This window comes from Panthera uncia, assembly GCF_023721935.1.
Source record: "Panthera uncia isolate 11264 chromosome A1 unlocalized genomic scaffold, Puncia_PCG_1.0 HiC_scaffold_17, whole genome shotgun sequence".
NCBI lineage: Eukaryota > Metazoa > Chordata > Mammalia > Carnivora > Felidae > Panthera > Panthera uncia.
In genome coordinates, this window is record NW_026057577.1 from 52,572,376 (window position 1) to 52,581,334 (window position 8,959).

Below are 8,959 nucleotides of genomic sequence, written 5' to 3' on the forward strand. Positions count from 1 at the left end.
GTGACCTGAATGAAACTACTCTCTTTTATCTCTTCAAACCAAAGGTTTTCTTCACGTCTGCAAAGGAGATGAAAGAACAGGAGTCACCTGCCCAGGCTGAATTTGAAGGGTTCGAACTGCAGGCCTCAAAAGTATCACACTTCTGTATATTTCTCCTGAGACCTTGTGCCTTCTCCTCACTGGCCACTTCCCGAATCAGCCCCAAGAAAAATGTACCCCAGAATTGCCTGGGCACTTCATTAGAGACCAGCTAGTTGTTTCCTGGGTGGGTCAACCTGATTTACATCCACTACTGAGCAAGATCCATTCCTCTGAAGAAAGAACCCCAGGATCAGAAGCAATGTTCATGATATACTTCTAAATTTAAAAACCAGATTACGAAACAATATGTAAGTTATGATAGTATTTTGGGAGAAAAAATAACAATAACAGTTAATGTTTTTTGAGTGCTTATTATGTGCCAGACATGGTGCTACCTCTTCCATTAATCTTCAGAGAGACACAATGAGGCAGCTATGGCATGAGTTAGGAATGGCCCGAGGTGGGTATAGCATGAGGTGGATATGAAAACTCTTGAGACTGAAAAGATTAAATAAATCACTCAAGGCATAAGTGATAGGGTCAGGAATTAAACCCAGGCTGACTGACAACATGCCCTATTCACATCACCGTTTGACCCTTCAGCTTCCATAGTCACCATCTTTCCAAGAATGTTTGTACAATAAAAAAGCCTTCGATTATAGAACTAGTTTCCCCCTCTGGAGCAAAGGGCAGGCTTGCTTACTGGCCATTGTAAAATATCTGCATTCCTTAAGCTCAGGATTCTATGTAATGCAACCCACTGCCTCTGCAGGTTTCACCTTGTCCTAGTGCTTTCACACTATGAGAAGTAGGGCTCAGGGAAAATGCTCATTATTGTTGGCACTTTAGCTACTGCTATTGTTGTGAATAATAAGCTATTCTTTGTCTCTAACCCAAGAGTCTCGTATCTTCTATGAAACTGGCAGTCTAATTCAGAAGAGTAACATTTTGGTTTTTTTATTTTTATTTTTTTAACATTTATTCATTTTAGAGAGACAGAGAGACAGAGCATGAGTGGGAGAGGGGCAGTGAGAGAGAAGGAGAAACAGAGTCCGAAGCAGGGTCCAGGCTCTGAGTTGTGAGCACAGAGCCGGACGCAGGGCTCAAACTCATGGACCACGAGATCATGACCTGAGCTGAAGTCAGATGCCTAACTGACTGAACTACCAGGGTGCCCCCAAGAGAGTAACATTTTAGACACTTCATAGTTTGTGATGATTAGTCAGTGGTTCTAACATGGTATAGTCTACTTTTCTCAATCTGAGAGGGCCCTGTCCATTTTATTCATTCAGCTGAGATCTCTTATCCTGTCATTATTTTCTTTCTTGTAGATAATTTTGTTTAATAGTGAAAAAAAAAGAGGGTATACAAGTGACCATGCCCCATCTGCTGAAAGTAAATTAGGAGATAATCCCACTGACCATTAAAAGGCAAGAATCACGGCAGCTCAAGTCTCCTTCATGAACGTGGTCAGGAAATCAAAGGTACAACAGGAAATAAGGGATTGGTTGAAATTCTCTGATGTAAAAAGAGAATTAAAACACCACTGTTCTGGGGCGACTGGGTAGCTCAGTCAGTTAAGTGTCTGACTCTTGATTTCGGCTCAGGTCATAATCTCATGGTTCATGGGTTCGAGCCCACATTGGGCTCAGAGCTGACAGTGGGGAGCCTGCTTGAGATTATCTCCCTCCCTCTCTTTTCCCCTTCCTTGCTCGTGTTCTCTCTCTCTCTCTCTCTCTCTCTCTCTCTCTCTCTCAAAATAAATAAACTTAAAAAAACACCCCTGTGCTTAGGGCAGATTGGTCAAAAGTTGCAAAAAGAATTGAAGAAAGTAAACAATAGCCTATGTTTGCCTCTGAGAACACATCCTCACTGCAGATGTACCAGGAAGACCAACAATCACTGGTTTCACATACAGATTCTGTCCTCAGGAGTGCATTTTCTAAATAGGATATGCCTTTGTTCCATCCTACGGCACCGATAGATACTATAGAATTTGTAAAATAGAGTCTGTGTTTGATTCCAGCCCTGCAGTAGGACAAAAAAGCATGTATAAATGTGGCCATATTGAGATTTTTGTCCTAAAATATTGCTGGAGAAAAAAGGTAATTATAAGGTTTACTCAAAAACATTTCACACAGTTATTCCCTTTAATTTTTTCCAGCTATGGGAAGTCATGACCATGTTACAAATAATAAGCTCTGAAAATAGAGCATTCAAGGAAAGAATTTAATAATCAAAATGCATGATAAAATTATTCTGACTCAAATTTTCCAGTACAAACAATCATTGTGCTACCTGGTAACTCGGCATAAGCAAATCATGTAAATGAATGTAATTAGTATTACTTTGATACAAAAGCCAAGAGTTTGTAATTCTTTTCTTTTCTCTCATTTTTAGGACCTTTTACTCTAACCTCATACGTGGGCACTGAAGAACACTGAAGGGCTTCCATATTACAGTATCAAGATTTATTGGCTGTGAAAAGGGGGCCCAAATTAAGTTCCTTCTCTTAACTGCTTCACTTTGGAATGGAGAACTGGTTAATGAACTTCTTTAGGAACTGGGATGCCCTCAAGCAGTAAGAGTGTTACAAGGAGCTCAGTCCCGGGACTGAGTGGCAGAGAGACTCCCACACATTCAGCCCAAGTTTGCAAAATCGTAGAGCAGAAGCCAAAATTGGGAATGAAGAGCGTGCATGACAACAGTTGCCCATGATGTTCCTAGATGAACTCTCAGCAGAGGCTGATCTTTGAAAGATAGAAGTCATTTTCAACAATAGCCAAATTATGGAAAGAGCCTAAATGTCCATCAACTGATGAATGGATGAAGAAATTGTGGTTTATATACACAATGGAATACTACTTGGCAATGAGAAAGAATGAAATATGGCCTTTTGTAGCAACGTGGATGGAACTGGAGAGTGTTATGCTAAGTGAAGTAAGTCATACGGAGAAAGACAGATACCATGTGTTTTCACTCTTATGTGGATCCTGAGAAACTTAATAGAAGACCATGGGGGAGGGGAAGGGAAAAATAAAGTTAGAAAGGGAGAGAGCCAAACCATAAGAAACTCTTAAAAACTGAGAATAAACTGAGGGTTAATGGGAGGGTGGGAGGGAAGGGAGGGTGGGTGATGGGCATTGAGGAGGGCACCTGTTGGGATGAGCACTGGGTGTTATATGGAAACCAATTTGACAATAAATTTCATATTAAAAAAAGAAAGAAAGATATAAGTCCAGGGTAGAAGAGGAAGGATAATATTAGTCTCCAGCTTGATCAACCTAAGTGGTTTCCCAATTACCATCTATAGTGCAATTTAATATTACCTACCTACCAATCTCTCTCCCTCTTTCTTTCTCTCTCTCTCTCTTTCTCTTCTCCTCTCCTCCCTATTACATACTTATAATTTCATCCTTATTGAAACACATTGATCCTGAATCTCCCTGGCCCCAGTCCCATACGCATCCATCTTTGTGACTCTCCACACCCACGTCAAGTTGGTAAACACTTCTCAAGAGAAGTGAGCTCTCAGTTCCCTGAGAACTCAGAAGCCCTGCTTCACTAGATTGGAAAATAAATGTATTCACACAATGACTTTCTGAGGACTTACTGTCAAACCCCCGTTCCTCCCATTTAAGGAGTTTCCTCTTGGTCTTCTCATTGTTTTATAACAGTTTTGTTGAGATATGATTCACACTCCCATTAAAGGTATAATTCAGTAGGTTTTAGTATATTCAAAGAGTCTTGCATCACCTCAGAGGTGATGCCACTCCCATTTCTTCCCCAACCATCCCGCCTTCTAGTCCCACTGCAGCCCTTGGCAATCACTCATCTACTTTCTGTTTTTACGCACTTGCCTGTTCTGGACATTTGCACGAATGGATCATACAATATGTGATCTTCTGTGACTGGCTCCTTTCACTCAGGATAATGTTTTCAGAGTCCAGCTGTACTGTGCTGTTGCACGCATGAGTACTTCATTCCTTTTTATTGAGGAATATTATTCCATTGTATGGATATACCACATTTTATTTACCTCCTCATCAGTTGATGAGCGTTTGGGTTGTTTCCACTTTTGGGCTCTTATGAACAATGCTGCTGTGAGTATTCTTGTACAAGTTTTTGTCTAGATGTACGTTTTCATTTATCTTAGGAATATCTAGAAGTAGAATTGCTGTGTCATATGCTAAGATTGTGTTTAACCTTTTGAGGAATTGCTAGAGTGTTCTTCTAAGCAACTGCATTGTTTCATAGTCCCACTAGCAATGTCTGAGGGTTCTAATTTCTCCACATTCCCACCAACACTTGTTACTATTTGGTTTTGATTGTAGCTATCTTAATGGATGTGAAGTGGTATTGCATTGTGATTTTGATCTGCATTTTCCTGATGGCTAATAATGTTGAACCTCTTTGCATCTACTCACCCATCTTTTTTATATCTTCTTTGTGGACATCTATTAAGATATTTTGCCCATTTGTTTGAGAGAGAGAGAGAGCACACATATGTGCGACTAGGGGAGGGGTAGAGAGAGAGGGGGAAAGAGACAGAATCCCAAGGAGGCTCTGGACTCAGTGTGGAGCCCCACGTGGGGTTCCATCTCACAACCTTGAGATCATGACCTGTGCTGAAATCACGAGTCAGATGCTTAACCAACTGAACCACCCAGGTGCCTCTATTTTGCCCATTTTTAATCAGGTTATTTATCTTTTATTATTGAGTCATAGAAGTTCTTTCTATGTTCTAGAACTGTATCCCTTATCACATATATGACTTGCAAATATTTCTCCCTTTCTATGGGTTGTCTTTTCATTTTCTTGATGATATGTCATTTGAATCTGAAGCAAAAAAAACAAACAAATGAACAAAAAAAAAACTTAAAATATTTTTTGAGTTTATTTATTTTGAGAGAGAGAGAGAGAACGAGCACAAATAGGGGAGAAGCAGAGAGAGGGAAGAGAGAATCCCAAGCAGGCTCTGCACTGTCTCTGCAGAGACCAACATGGGGCTTGAACTCACACACCGTGAGATTATAACTTGAGCCAAAACCAAGAGTTGAACACTTGACCCACTGAGCCACCCAGGCATTGCCCCCCAAAAATCTTTTAATTTTGATGAAGCCCATATTATCTATTTTCCTTGTTATTGCTTGTACTCATAGTATCATGTCTTAAAAAAAATGCATAATCCAAGACCATGAAGATTTTCAACTCTTTTTTTCTAACCTGTTTTATAGTTTTAGCTCATACTTTTAGGTCTTTAATTTATTTTGAGTTAATTTTTTTATATTTTATAAATTTTGTATGGAAGTAAATGCTCTACCTGGATTTTCAGGTAACCACAATTACCTTATGAAACTGAAACCTTTTTAATTTGGAAGGAGAAGTTATATGGTGGAATATAAGAGCCCTGTTACTGTAGCACTTTCTCTTACAAATGATTAAACACAGTGTCAGTGGGCCAAGCCCAGCAATAACTATTTTCCTTCTGAGCTCTGGCTTGGCCATCAGCAGCCTCCATGCAAATAAAGTCAGCATTCAGAAAGGTAGAGTCAAGCCATAGGAAACAGCAGTACAACAAGCCGAAAATAGCACTCTTGATCTCAAAAATACAAAAAGATCTATTCTTCCACATGTCATTTTCAAGTTAGATGATGAGAATATTCCATCGGACAAGAAGTTGTTACCAGGACGCATCTCCTGGGGACCTTTGCTTACCCTGAGTAAGCATTTGGAACCGTCTTCAGTTATCTCCATTACTAATGCCTTACTTTTCAACTTTATTCAGGATCTTTATTTACCTGGGGTGTTTATTAAAAATATATCTTTGAGGTGCCTGGGTGGTCAGTTGGTTAAGCGCCCAACTTTGGCTCAGGTCATGATCTCATGGTTTGTGAAATCAAGCTCCACGTTGGTCTCTGTGCTGACAATTCAGAGCCTGGAGCCTGCTTCAGATTCTGTGTCTCCCTCTCTCTGCCCCTCCCCTGGTCACACTCTGTCTCTTTCAATCTCTTTCTCAAAAATAAATAAGCATTACTTTTTTTTTTTTTTTGAAGTCTATCTTCTGGAATGCCTGAATGGCTCAGTCAGTTAAGCATCTGACTTCAGTTCAGATCATGATCTCATGGTTGGTGAGTTGGAGCCCCGCATTGGGCTCTGTGCTGACAGCTCAGAGCCTGGAACCTGCTTCAGTTTCTGTGTCTCCCTCTCTGTCTGCCCCTCCCCTCTCGCACTCTGTCCGTCTCTCTTTCAAAAATAAACAAACATTTTAAAAAAAAATCTATCTTCCTTGGTCCCACCCCAGAATGGAAACTGTATGTCTAATGAGTAGCCCATGTGACTCTGACGTGGGCCATTCCTACACCTATTTTGGCAACAGCTGTGCTGAAGATTACCTAAGGACTCTGAATTATATTTAATTCGACCCCTTAGTGTGGCTTTCTTGTGGCCCACGTGCTACCCAAGCCTGTGGAAGGGGGGTAAGATTTCTAGGGATTGAGAAAGGGAAGAGTAGAGTATCAGTATAAGTGAAATGGGGAAAAAGTTCAGCAGAGATCATCTGGAAGTCTTTTGAAGATACTCAGGACAGAAGGTAGAGAAAACTTGCCACATCTGAATATCACCTATATTATTATTATTTAACTAATATTTTTCTTTGTATCAACGCATGTAATATTGCACACTCCTTTAGACTTGTCCTGAGAAATAGTATCCAGGTTAGGTATTTTTTTTTGCAAATACACATTACAAAAAATATATAATTGTTGACATTTTTTAAACTGCCTGTGTGCTTCTAAAGTCTTTACAGAACTGCCAGAGATCACAGCATCATCCTTAGGAAAACAGCCTTTTACTCTGTGAGCTTCTAGAGAGCAGAGATCACGTTCATTCCCTTGGCAATTCCTTGTGATGCCCACTCTTCCTCCAGGAGAAAGAAAGTTTTCAACGAAACCTCTGTATTCCAGAGTCAAGATTAACCTCTTGTCCACCTTCTAAACCAGGGCATAGTTCATTGGCAGGTGAGGGCTCTGAACAGTGTGATTTCCATGTCATGTAGATATATGATTGTCACTATAAAATGCAAATACACTGCAAATTAAAAGTTAATGCAACCTCTCCAGAAGGTTATCAGAATTACTATTATTTCTTTACTATTATTACTCTTTATTTCTTTACTTTAAAAGTTCAACCTTTTAGGAAGGGCTTTAGAGTTAACAAAACATATATAATATTCCCAAGTGTATAAATTCAAAATGCTTACTTTTCTTGAAATGGGAAAAAAAGCGCAAATGTAACTTTTTACAGGTTTAAGTTCTGTTAAACACATGCAAAGGAATATGTTCAGATGAATTTCAAATATGTGTTTATCAATGGGTATGTCTCCTTCTCCAACATTCCTTAATAAAGAGGTTTTAAGGCAGCTGCCTGCATATGCAAGAGTAAATTCATATCCTGATCTTCCAGGAACATAATGCAATCATAGTTTGCAAATGCAAATTTAGGGGAGACACTAGATGCAGTAAATAGAGATTTACGAGGTTGTCTCATTAATATTTCTTGGTAGCAGGTATTACACAAAAGGAGTGAAATGAAATCTTCTATAGCATTTGAGCACCCTACTCATAATGAGATATGTAAATGTTGCAAATCAGGAAGAATATAATAATGTTTTACATACCAATAGGGTAAGTTCAGTCCCGTTTATTATACATTTGGTTATGTTTCTTCATGAGTGCTGCATTCATGCCAATCACCATTTTTCAGGACTTAAAATGGAAGCATACTTTGATGTTTCCTTTCCTGGCTTAATGTTTTCACAGTGCCAGTTGAGTAAACACCTGCAGGAAAGACACATATGCTTTAGGCAGAGCAGGAATCGTGTATTTTTATCAAAGCTCTAGACCCCTTTTGTTTGCGTAGCCAAAAGAAAACAAGTATCTCTATGTACTAAAAACACACTGGGGTGTAAAACCCAGAAGAGTTTGCTTTCTTTTCTTTTAAAGGATCTTATTATGTTTTGCAATATGTATGTGTGTGTGATGAGCCTGGTTTCAAAAAGCAAAACACCCCACCAGGACCAAACTAGACCATTTGCTTAGAGAATAACACAAATGCACATAAGATTCAACTTTCTATACTTTTCTTGGTAGAACAATCATTACGATCCCAAGGACATTGGTGATTTCTTTAAAATATGCTTACCCTAGGCTTTCAACAAGAGCCAAATCGTGGAGAAAGCCTAACTGTCCATTGTCTGATGAATGGTTAAAGAAGATGTGGTTTATATATACAACGGAATGCTACCTGGCTATGAGAAAGAATGAAATCCTGCCATTTGCAGCAATGTGGATGGAACTGGAAGGGATTATGCTGAGTGAAATAAGTCAGTCAGAGAAGGACAGATATCATGTTTCACTCATATGTGGATCTTGAGAAACTTAACAGAGGACCATGGGGGAAAGAAGGGGGAACAAATAGATACAAACAGAGAAGGAGGGAGGCAAACCACAAGAGGCTCTTAAATGTTGAGAACAAACTGAAAGTGGATGGGGGTGGGGGAGAGGGAAAATGGGTGATGGGCACGGAGGAGGGCACTTGTTGGGATGAGTAATGGGTGTTGTATATAAGCCAATTTGACAATAAATTATATTAAAAATAAAATAAAGTAAAATATGCTTACCCTGGATACTTCAGGGCATGTGTGCCCAAACAAAATGTTCATGTCTAGGGCTTTACTTGTCATTTCTCTCATATCTTTCAGGACAAGTCCTAACTGGTATAAAGATTTCATCAGATCCTAAAAATTAGCTAACTCAACTTGGATGGACAATTCAGAAGGATCAAAATTGAAAGTAAGATCCTTATTTGTATAATTACT